The sequence below is a fragment of the Haplochromis burtoni genome, unplaced genomic scaffold, assembly GCF_018398535.1.
Source record: "Haplochromis burtoni strain Fernald_Lab_line unplaced genomic scaffold, NCSU_Asbu1 Contig_177, whole genome shotgun sequence".
Lineage (NCBI taxonomy): Eukaryota > Metazoa > Chordata > Actinopteri > Cichliformes > Cichlidae > Haplochromis > Haplochromis burtoni.
Genome location: NW_024582538.1, coordinates 742,403 through 753,500, shown reverse-complemented (window position 1 = coordinate 753,500; position 11,098 = coordinate 742,403). Strand labels below are relative to the sequence as shown.

At 40.5% G+C, this 11,098-nt stretch overlaps 1 protein-coding gene across 1 annotated transcript in view; it reads right to left on the bottom strand.

The window, feature by feature from the left end:
- Positions 1 to 1,392, bottom strand: part of LOC102299236 (G-protein coupled receptor 22) — a 17,572-nt gene extending 16,180 nt beyond the window's left edge. The window contains exon 1 of the mRNA XM_005943917.3: positions 895 to 1,392. The gene's annotated coding sequence lies outside the window, so the exon portion shown is untranslated. The remainder of the gene's footprint in view (positions 1 to 894) is intronic.
- Positions 1,393 to 11,098: the final 9,706 nt, after the last annotated feature.

Below are 11,098 nucleotides of genomic sequence, written 5' to 3'. Positions count from 1 at the left end.
TTTTTTTCTTTTTAAATAAAATCAAAACTCTACAGCACAAACCATCCAGTCATTAATATTGATATTTTTCGCAGGCTTTGATGAAGGGCAGCAGCTCGGCCAAAAATATTATGCTATTAAGCATATATGCATAAATGTAAGATATGTAAATAAATGCAGGAGAGCCTTGATAAACTATCCTTTGAAATCATGATATCAGTGGGTTATAACAGTTGGAGACCAACAAAGCATGTTTAATGTGGAATAATTTTATCTGACTAAAACATTAAACGTCAAAACGTTAGTTTATGCACCGAGTACTCGCTCTTAAAACGATCAAACGGTGCACCTTCACCAAGCGTGGCGCATGCATGTGGCTGAAGCATAACAATCACTGTGGGTCTCTGAAAAATGGGGGACTTGGAGGATGAAAATCATCATCTGATCATATTCAAAAAGAATCAGAGAAAAAGAGCAAAAAACAGCACAGTGACCCCCCCCCAAAAAGGGAAGAAGAAAAAAAGGTTTGATTTAGATATATTTTTTACTGCAATACAAGAAACTTATTGTCTGCTGTTACTGAACAGAACGATGAAGCCTATCTACACCGTCACAAACTGAATGATTGCTGTCCTGCTGATCACTTTATATTTGAGAACGAAAAAAAGCGATTAAAAGGATCCCCCTAATGTGCTGTTCTGACACCAGGGTGATTTGTTATTGTTGCCTGTAAGATGCAATAAAACTGCCTTATCCCGCCATAAGAGACCCAGCATTTGTTTTATTTTGCAGTATCCATTTGACAGCCAAAAACCTTTCTAGTCAAATGAGACTAGTATCTTATCCCTAAGATACTAGGAATTAATAAAAGCAAGTCTAATGAGAAAAAGTGCCTTAGACAGATGTTAAACTTACCAGCTTGGTTAATGGGAATTCCCTTTACATCCTACTGCAGGTGTCGGTGCGCTGCGCTTTCTCGAGCACTGGACCCCCGATTCACTCCAGCGCTCTCCAGGACAGCCGGCTGTCAGCCAAAAACGTGACCGGAATAATTTGCCTCCGTTTTGTCATAAATATTACAACGGGAGGGGGGGAAACCCTTCACGGCTGCAGATACGGGGCGCAGCCAGTGGCTGCTGTGCGCTCACGAATAAGGTAAGATGAGAGTGTGTCTTGGCGTTTTTCTTAGCCTCCCCCATTCAACAAGGCGCGTTACACCTGTCCACTTTTATTCCGCGGACTTGTACAGCATCCCACGCAAGGACCGGCCAAACGCATGATCATGCGCTAACCGCTCGCTGGAGCGCAGTCGCCGCTCCATCCCAGCGACCAATACGGTGATCTGCAAGCGGAGGGTGGAGGGAGGATGGAAAGGGGGGTTTTCGTTGGAAGGGGTGGAGACAGGGATGCAGGAGGAGCGGTGGGGGGCTGGTGTGTGTGTGTGTGTGTGTGTGTGTGTGTGTGTGTGTGTGTGTGTGTGTGTGTGTGTGTGTGTGTGTAAGATGGTAGCCTTTCACAAGGACGACCTGAAATTCCTCAAGGATGAGCGCTCTTCTGTAGTAATTCAGTGAGATTTCCCATTCTCCTACCCTCCCTCTCGCAAAACATTAGGCACACTTCACATGTCTCCCTCAAAGGAAAATGACTGGATATATTCTTGACATGATAATATCACTTTGCCCCGCCACCATTGTGAGGAGGCTATTTGAGGGTCTGTCTTGGTTGCACTGGGGGCTGTACAGTGAATGTCTGCACAGCTCATATCAGATTCAGAATTTTCATGTGCATAGTGCTGCTGGTGCAGCTGGTAGATAAGCTGGTTAAAGAACAGATTCATGAAGTTTGACATCATAAATCACACAAGACTGCCATCCACTGTAAGCCACATCCTTCTATCTGCTACACTGTGAACAGTGTGCCATTAGCTCTGTGCAGGGATCAAGGTCACCCACTGATAAATGTGCGACCTTGAGCACAGAGTCGATATAAGGTCCCTTGACAGCGCAGTTCTCATGGCACTGTTTGTTTTAGGGGCTTAAATCACAATGCAAGTATCTGTAACATAATGTGCAAAGGCAGATTTAGATAAAAGGTATGTGCACTTGGCAGTCTCTAAAGGGGAGCTGGGGCAGCTGATGTCAGCTGTTCTTTGTTCATAAACTCCCACAGGGCGAAAAAAAACCAAACAAACAAAAAACATTAAGGCGCTTTCTCATGTTCAAATGTGTTAGGAAAGCAAAAATAATTACTAAACACACTTTGAATAGTTAAATGCTTCTTGAACCTTTTACACCTGCGTCTGAAATTTCAGCGATGACTCATGTATGCTAGAGGCATACAGATGTAACAGATGGTGGAATCATTTCTGAATGACAAACCTTTAATGTTTTAAAAAAAAAAACCTAATTAGTCATCTGTTGGATCAACATATTCTTTAGAGAAGAGTTTAGTTGTTCTTGTTTGAAAATGTTTGGGTTAGTTTGATTTTATTAGTTTTAGTCATTTCATTCAACAATCAAATACTAAAAATAAGAATATTGCATCAATATATTAATTTACTTTAGTTTTCCAAGTTAACAAAATTGTATCAGATAGTTAACGTTGTTTTTTTTTAAATAACAAGATGTGGATAACAAGATGTATACAGCAAATAAATGGACTGGTTCTTATACAATACTTTTCTGCCCTGTTTGAGCACTCAAAGTGTTTATTACAAGCGCCATTCACACCAGATTTTTTTCTCTATGCTTAAGTGCTTTCTATCTAACATTCATACACATTACACACATATGGCTTAATAGACTGGTAAGGAGGGCCAGTCTGTCCTGGACAATTTCCCTGATTACATAGAGGTGGTGGGTGAGAGGAGGATGTTAGCCAATCTCATATCCATTATGAACAACACCTCTCACCCGCTGCATTCGACTGTAGAGGCCCTGAGCAGCTCCTTCAGCTGTAAACTGCAAAGTGCTATCACAGCTCCTTCATGTACATTACACATATTCAAGTTTTTGCCTTTTAAAAAGATAATTTATACCTTTTTCTTATTTATTTACATTTTTAATGTGTCTAATATATCCCTAATTCACTTTTTCTTGCTGACCATTGTGCTTCTGTAACAACTGAATTTTCCCAGTGTGCGATAAATAAAGTCTATGTTATTCACACTCTGATGAACACTATGGGAGCAGGTTGGGGTTCAGTATATTCCCCAAGCATGATTTGGTATGCACAGAGGGATCAAACCACCAGCCTTCCAATTACTTCCTGAGCCACAACCACCCCACAAGCGAACCGCAACAGTTCACTTAGCTCACGACAAAGACTGACCTGACTGACCAAAATGGTTGAAGCTTTGTGCAATGACCTAGTGATCTCATTCCTTTTGGTCTGGGACCAACTGGTAACTGTTAGAAATCATCAAAAATCGCAAATTGATTGTCATTTACATACACAGAAACAAACGTCTTACATTCAATATCGAGGCAGAACCTCGTAGATCTGAAACAGAATTTCAGGAATTCCTCAACAAATAGTGGCACAGTTGCTGCGGGACAGCAAGTGCAAAATGACACGGATGCTCGGTAACACAATAACCACAATACAAATACCTGGCAACCAGCTGAGTTGAGTCACCTATTGCAAAGTGACGTCTATCAGACAAATAGATATCATGTAGAGTCAGTGCAGACTGACTTAGTTTGATTGAAACATGTTGGAAATTGCATTTATCCTTAAATTTAATGGCAATTATTTGCAAACTGTCTGAGAGGGATTTCAGTGTGTCCAAATCAGACCGGGATGGTTCAGACAGAGGCTGCTGTGTTGCAAGCTCAACCTCTGGGTATTCACTTGGTTGCAGCAACTACTTGCAATATGTCACTGAGTGTGAAAAAAATCAGTGCAATCACCAGGCAAGTACAGATTGTTTCTAGTCGCAGTGAGCATGCAGTCTTATTTTTACTCTAGTGTGACTGAGCTTTTAGACTGTGTGTGACTATTTCCAGATTTTACAAAAGACACCTCATGGTCTCAAAAGAAAAGGGTTGGGACAGTGTCTTTGTTTTTTTGTTTTATTTATTTATTTGCATATTTGGTAGCACCCACCACGCCAACCCTACCAAACACATTTAACTTCAGTCCCCTCATTTTTTTCAGTAGCCCACCTTTTCCTTTTCGCTGCACCCAACATTTTACAGGACACCAAGGGCACCCTGTGAGCTCACAGCTGCATCTTCTTTTTTAACAAACAAAAAAGCAGCAAATTGCCCTCGGTAGCAATCTGAATCTCTTGTGAAAACAGTCACATGCGAATGCAAAGCTAGGCAGTGATTACAAGCATCTGCCAAACACCCACATACCATATGCCTGTGTCACTTAGCCAAGGAAAAACAGACACCACACCTAAACATGCACGCACAACTCTAGAAAGCAAAATAAATATAACCATAAGTACCAAACCATAATTTGCATGCTTCTGTTTCCAAGCTGGGATGGGTACAGGCACATGCTCACACTCACATGCAGTGTGGCTCAGACATACTTGGGCCTATACAGCTGTATGATACTATGGCACAACTGCATTTGCCTGCATTCAAGCACCAATCAACTTATATTCTTGTCATTTCCAGGGCAACTAAAGAGTCATTACTATTTTGATCCTGTGTGTACCCCATGATTTCCCATACATCCACCATAGCTTCTCAGAACATTGAGGAAAGGGCTATGATCTTGCTGCATATAGCGGAGCCTTAAGAAGCTTAAACAAAAGCAGAGCATCACCTTGTTTCCAGTTGAGAAACTCAAAACATGAACTCTGGTCCAGCCTATAGAGAATTGCACACATCTCCTTCCTCTATGGAGGAGTCCTTTCCATTCATTTTTAAATGTCAGGTTCAAGACGATAAGACTAAAAATAAACCCTTTCTCTTTGATTTTAAGGGTTGATATCCAAATATGACATTTTTCTCTGATGTGTTAGAGAAAGTTTCCTGTCAGGCCTTTACTGTAGCAGACCTGGAAACATCTCAGGTTGTCTGTCTTTGACTAATTATCCCCTGGAATAAGAAGAACAAAAAAAAAGCCCCCCAAAACACAAAATGCCTATTTTTGTGAGTAGTTATAATAAGACACAAAATCATTTTAAATGCACATATGCACTAGTTGGTGTGTTTACAGTACTCTCATGTTGTGGACTTTTGAGTACATCCGTGTGTCCTGTCCGACAGCAGGCGGAGCAGCGAGGTGGTCTGCAACCCCGTCTGTCCAGTGTAGTTTCAAGGACACTGGCATGAATTCTGGTAAACCTGGAAAAAAGTCAAGACCTGGGGTCTAGCCTAGCTTGAGCATTGATGACTAGTCAACAGAGAAAGTGGGTGGGCCGGGATTACAACTGCCAGACTACAACACATATGCATGATAGATCCTGAAGAGACTATAATAGGAGATGCCTTTTATATTACAACTTTTTTCCTGTAACAAATAATAATACTGTGAGTCTTGTTTTATGGAATTATTTTAGTGAGACTAGATTTACATCAACAAAGTTTTGTAACCAAAAGGTGAAAGATCAAAGGAATAAAATGTTCATAGTCCATAGATAAGAATAGTGTACCAAATATTACCACAATCCATCCAATAGCTGATGAGACATTTTGGTAGGAAGTAAAAAAAAAAAAGGTTAGTCTCATGACGGTGCTTGAGGAAAAGTCAAGGGATCAGATGATTCAGTGGATAATAATTACTATAAAAAACATTTCTGGACTCAGATTTATCAGCCTATAGCTATTAATTCATTGACGGATAGAGGACTGCATTGGGACTAATAAACATTCAAGGAGTGTATGATTATGTGTACAAAACTTTGTAGAACTCTCTTGAGTATTAAGCTAATTCATTTTTAACCATAAACGTCAACATTATGGTGCTCCCAGGGAAATGGTGGAGATTGCAAAAGTTAGAATAATTTATCTGGGAAAATAAAGGTTGGGGGGGGAAAGTTCACATAGTCAGGTTCATAGTTTGAGTCCGAAGTCAACAAAATTCAACACTCGTGTGTGAATGTGTGTGTGAATGGGTGGATGACTGGATATGTAAAGCGCTTTGGGGTCCTTAGGGACTAGTAAAAAAAAGCGCTATATAAATACAGGCCATTTACCATTTACCATTTGAGATAGACTCACCAGCCACTTCATTAGGTACACATTGCTAGTAAAGGGTTGGACCCCTTTGGCCTTCAGAACTTCTTTATTTCTTAACAACACAGATTCAATAAGGCACTGGAATAATTTCTCAGAGATTCTGGTGCATATTGAGATGACAGCATCACCCGGTTGCTGCAGATGTGTCAGCTGCACTTCCATGATGCTGATCTCCCATTCTGCTACATCCCAGAGGTACTCTATTGGATTGCAATCTGTGACTGTGGAACTCATTTGAGTGCAGCTTTGTGACATCAGAAGATGATTACACTGTGGTTGTAAAGGGATGAACAGTGTTTAATAACTATTAAAAACTCTGGAAGTGGTTGTTTTAGCTTGACGTGCTATTTACCACCACAGAAAGTAAAAAAGTAAAATCAAGATAGTAGTATTTTTTTTTCAGTATGTGAATACTGAATTTTAAACACACAGAAGAGCTGTTAAAAAATAAGAACACATTTTAGAGATGTTTAGACGCTGACTTACATTCAGACTCAGTTAGGTGTGCCTTTGAAAATCACTGAAACCTAATAGCTGTTCTTATTACAGCAATACTACTAAATTGATGCAGGCAAGCACATAAATATATAAGGACTAGGTGAAATTAACTTTCAGAATGCATAACCTGGTAACTGCATGCATGAGATGGAATATAGAGGCAAAGGAGACACGTGAAAGACAGTTGCATTGTTAAAAAATAAAAACTGAAGCCAACTGTGGCTTGACAAAATGACCTTGAGCTGAGGTTTGAGAAAAGCTAAAGCCAGGGCGTGGGGGAAGACATAGAGGATTATGGGTGAGGTGGAGTGAGAGTGAGAGCAGATGAAGAGAAATGAAGAGAGAGAAAGGTGAGTGAGAGAAAGAGAAGAGAAGAAAAGCCCCAGAGAAAGTGTTGTAGCTATTTGATAGAAGCCCAGCCAATTACAGTCCTGCATTATGAATGCGGAGAAACAAATGTACCTTTTGCCAGCATAAAGAAGGGGAAGCAGGGCTCAGAGAGGCGTCTCACAAAATGCCACCTCAGAAGAGTGTTTTTATAAGCTCATGGAGTTTTGCCTAAGGAGGGGGTAGACTGACAGGTTGGTTCACCCTCTCATTAGTGTATCCAGGAAGTAGCCTTGGACCTGCACTGTGGGCCTAATGACTGTGTCACCATGACTGTGTGACCTGCCAGAGCTGGTATTTGGTAGTACTGTAAACTATAATTTTCTTGATGCTGTATTCCCACTGTGAGTCTACTGGCTGCTTCTTTTCAAATAAGTCTAATGGGCTGTGAAATTAGTTTTTATCTCTGCACACAATATGGCTACAGAACAATTCTGGACTATCAAGTCTCCCTAAAGGCCGGGTTTGGAAAATGCATTTTCACTCTAAATTACAGTGCAGCCATTACAAAATACCCAGCTCCTAAGAACTTGCATATGCACAGTGAAGAACGTGCGTAGGCTTCAGTAGCAGAAGCTTGTCTTCTCATTTGATTGGAGGATATTTTTGTCCGGCATACACAAGTGGACACAGGTGTCTGCATGAATACCCATTCACCTGTGCTCCTGTAGTCAAATTCAGTCAAGACATTTGTGGTTTGATTGAACCACAAAGGGACTGTGTGATGGATGAAAGATGAGACGTGCACTGACCTGTCACTTCAATCCCCTCCCGCTTCTACACTTAGACCCTTTCTTTCCTGACCCCCTGCCTGTGCAGTCTGTTCTCCCTGTGCTGCATCTGACATCCACAGTCCTGTCTTCATTCCAGCCTCCTGTTCCTCATCCACACACATTGCCTGTCACTTCCCTCCAATCCTAACTTAGCTAACTTCCCAAGCACCAACAGCAGGCCTTTCTCTATCCCGTCTGCATGCCAATCCTGATTATGAAAATGTCTACACTACTACAAACTGGTGTATATATACACCAGTTTTTATACATGCACATATATATATAAAAAAAAAAATTTTTTGTTTTTACACCTTAGGGTGCTACTTGCTTCAGCGTGAAAATATTACTTGAAGCCTGCCACATATAATGTGTTGAATAAGAGAGAAGACGCCCCGGAGCCCAGTAATCCAAACTGATACATCCACTCAGACGACTCACATATATCCATCTACACAGACAAGGGAGAAATAATCCTCTGTCTCATCTCATCAGTCTCTATCCTGATTAAATGACAATGTATCTGCATCAGTGTCATCACTTTCTCTGTGTTTGATTGTTGAGTTGTTCCAAGGTCAGGCAATGGGAGCTTTACTTTTAACAAATTTCATTGAATCAATAGGCAATTACTTAGGGATGCAGCAGTGTTAGAGAAGGGAAGTAATGGGCCCAAAGCTTCAGCACAGTTTGGGTGTATGAGCCAGTGCATAGTTCACCTGATTGTTGTGTATGAAACCAAAATGGATTGGCAGAACAACAAACTGAGTATAAACTTGTCATGGTCCTGGGTTTGAGTTTTTATGGACTCTTACTTCTGACTTCAAGTTCTTTTGTATTTTGAGCCTTAGTTCTTTGTTTCAGGTCCTGCTTATCGGCGTTGGCCGAGTGCCTTGTCTTTAGATTACCTTCCCCTGGTCTCATCATCCTGATTACAGTCAGCTGTGTCTTGTTAACCAGGCGTTAACAAGCGGCATCTTGTTGTGGCATCTCTGTTGTCTCCCCATTGTGCTCCATGATAGTGTTTGGGTTTTTTTCTACTCTCATTGTTTTGTAGACTCATCATACATCTAATTAGAAGTTTGTTTTCTGTTACTCAGTCCTGTTTTGGAGCCAAGCCTTAGTGTCCATTTTCCTATAAAACATTGCAAACTATCCAAAATCAAAACTGAAATGTGAGCTGCAGTTGAAGGTTGCAGCAGGATCTCACTGACAAAGAAGTTTTGCAGTTCGGACTTGAGGTTAAATTGAGTCCGAAACCAACAAAAGTCAACACTCGTGTCTGAGAAACTGGGGGTGACATTGCTGGTATCACAAACTGAAGAAGGGGGAGGCTTAATTATTATTCTTTTTAATGCACCACTTTCCTAAGTAAGACATCTCAGTCATACTGGATGCACGTGAACCTCTACGTGTAGGTGTACTTAAAAGTTGCTCACTCTGTAACCTCAAGCTTTGATTTCTACATTTGCTGAGGACATTTTACATTCAGGGAGGCGTTGAATTGAAAAGCTTGATTCAGGTCTGAAAACTGTCATGTTGAAAGGACTGGTTTATTTTGACATGAGAGTGAACAAGTAGCTGAGTGTGCTTAAAGACCGGTGTTCAAATAGGTATTTGCAAAACCTACAAATGTCTATAATCTCTACACTACCTACAGCTTTTAAAAAAGGTATAGGTAGGGGGGGTCAGGGTTAGGGTATTTGATTTATCAAGTTTAGTATTGGTACATAAAGGAAGAATGTGAGAATCTGCACTGATGTGTTGACAGGTGAAAATTGGTCCAGTAGTAAACTGTTCAAAATATTGATTGTTATTTTTTTTGTTTAAAGTGGACTCTTTTCTGTTTTGAAGTGTTTCTTTGTCCCTTCTGAGGGAAATATGATGCCATAGATCCAATCATACTCCTAAGCAGGACATTTTAAAACCAAATTTAGTGTAAGCTGTAGAAATCTAGAAAATCAACGAAAACAAAAGGAAGAGAGTATGTCTATTGTCAAAGTCTGCACCACCTAAAAAAAAGAAAAGAAAAAAAGCAATGAATGCTAACTGTTGGTTTCACATGGGATTTAAACCCCATGGTCCTGGCTGCTTTCAGCTGCTCCCTTATTCACAAGGGGTCACTTCAGTGGGCACCTGTTAGCTCCACAATGTTTACTTTGGCAGATTTTTATGCCAGATGCCTTCTGTGATGCAACTCCAAAAGGATTTGTGTCCCACTGTAAAAATGTAAAAGTAGAGAAAATTCTAACTACTAAGTTGGCACGATTCAATAGCATTCTGTTTTATCAGCTTTGTTATTGTTGGCTTCACTAAGATTAAGTTCTGGTGACTTCTTTTTCAGTTAATTATAATATGGGGTAACAAGAAAATCAAGTTGTTGTATAGTCAACAACAACAGTAACAAATTTTGAAAAATGTAAAAATCTATTGGATCATGATGCTTTGATAGTTTGTGTTTTCTCGAATTTACATTTACAGTATAAATCAAAATCCTCCACTTAATCCAGTCCACATTTGTTTGGCTCGATTTCATTTGTATCTTAAAGTCTCACACTGCAGCTTTAACTTGGGGAGCATTTCTTTAAATCTACCATAGATTACCAAGGTCCTGGATGTATTTTTTTCCCAAAACCTACATGTAATTTACTGCACGGTAAATGCTTTACTTACAATTTTATCTGCAACAAAAATGACAGCTATATAAAAAAGTTATAATCTGATGGCTCACACTGTGGGGCCAAACAGGAGTCCATGCTGCCACACTGCTACACTAACACTATCAGAAATAGGTCTAGGTGTTACACCAGCGCCAGCGAGCAGGAAGTGCCTTACAGGGTCCAATCTTAGTGCCATCTCCCAAATGTTCCAATAACTAACAATTTTCACCACTTTGCTTTCCAGTCAGCTGCAAAATTATAGATTACAGATTTGCTCAGAGTGAAGAGAGGGAAGTGGATCACTGGAGGGGAGAAAGATTGAAGGAAGGAGGTGAAGGATAGGAGAGACACAGTCATGGATAGGGAGAGCTCAGAAACTGAAAACATCTCGGGCCATCGGTAGTTTGAAGATAAACTGAAATAGAGTATGGACCTCTGAATGACAGCAGGGAATGATGAGAAATGGCATATGCTAAATGAGTCTTAAATGCCTCAGGTATCCCCTGAGAGGCTTTTAATAATGCTCAGGCATTGTGACACTCGGCTAGCCCAAGCACATCCTTTCCATAATGAAGAGAATATGCTAATAGCTGACTCATCTGCTGGA